The sequence below is a fragment of the Grammomys surdaster genome, unplaced genomic scaffold, assembly GCF_004785775.1.
Source record: "Grammomys surdaster isolate TR1022 unplaced genomic scaffold, NIH_TR_1.0 62, whole genome shotgun sequence".
NCBI lineage: Eukaryota > Metazoa > Chordata > Mammalia > Rodentia > Muridae > Grammomys > Grammomys surdaster.
Genome location: NW_021604564.1, coordinates 29398921 through 29400001, shown reverse-complemented (window position 1 = coordinate 29400001; position 1081 = coordinate 29398921). Strand labels below are relative to the sequence as shown.

Genomic DNA, 1081 nt, shown 5'->3' with positions numbered 1-1081 from the left:
AAACCAAAACAGTCATATCAAAGTGGCTGAGGCAGAGTATTTAAGTTGCCTGGAATTTACATCCATTTCACTCCTAAATGAAGAACACAACTCACACCAAATTCATGCATATCAATCACAAGTACCAGAAAGTTGAGAGATTGCATTTGCTTTGTGAAGAGGTAGAAGAATTCTTCATTGTAGGAAAGTAATACCACCTATGGGGCACGAGGAATTGTGAGTATCTGCCTCTAAGTATGAGATAACAGTAAATAGTAGACGTTTAACAAATATTATAGAAAAAATTTTTAAATTTTGAAATGCATTAAGATGGTTTAGACTACAGTCCGGAGCAAGCGAGTGAGGTAGAGGCTGTTGGACGGCAGGAGCGGAGCAATGCCTAAATGAAAGGAATTTGTTTCTTCAAGCTCTTCAGGCAGTGATTCTGACAGCGAAGTTGAAAAAAAGTTAAAGAGGAAAAAGCAGGTTGTTCCAGAGAAACCTGTGAAGAAGCAAAAGCCTGGTGAGACTTCTAGAGCTCTGGCATCCTCCAAGCAGAGCAGCAGCAGCAGAGATGATAACATGTTCCAGATTGGAAAGATGAGATATGTCAGTGTTCAGGACTTTAAAGGAAAAATTCTAATTGATATTAGAGAATATTGGATGGACTCAGAAGATGAAATGAAACCAGGGAGAAAAGGTATTTCTTTAAACATGGAACAGTGAAGCCAGCTGAAGGAACAGATCTCTGAGATAGATGACGCAGTAAGAAAGCTGTAAAGTCTGAGCCATACCAACCCTGTACTGTTGCAGTTATTTTAATCTGTCTTTTTACATTGGCTTTTGTTTACTAAATGTTGTTTTCCAAGCTGTTGTATATTTGGATTGCAGAACAATTTGTAAGACAAACACTTTTTTTTTTAATGTGCATTATTGAAATGTTCTAAGTGAAGCTAATTGTCAACTTTATTAAAGAGGATTGCTTTGTGCCCCCTACCTAGTGTAAAATAAAGTCAGATCATTACAAACTTAAAAAAAAAGATGGTTTAGACTAACAATTGTGAAAAACAACTTAAAAATGTGTCAGTTAGCAGGAAAGACA

The 1081-nt window shown here is 36.6% G+C and overlaps 1 pseudogene; it reads left to right on the top strand.

Moving 5' to 3' along the window:
* The first annotated feature begins 357 nt into the window (after positions 1–357).
* Positions 358–759, top strand: LOC114610946 (annotated as a pseudogene).
* Positions 760–1081: the final 322 nt, after the last annotated feature.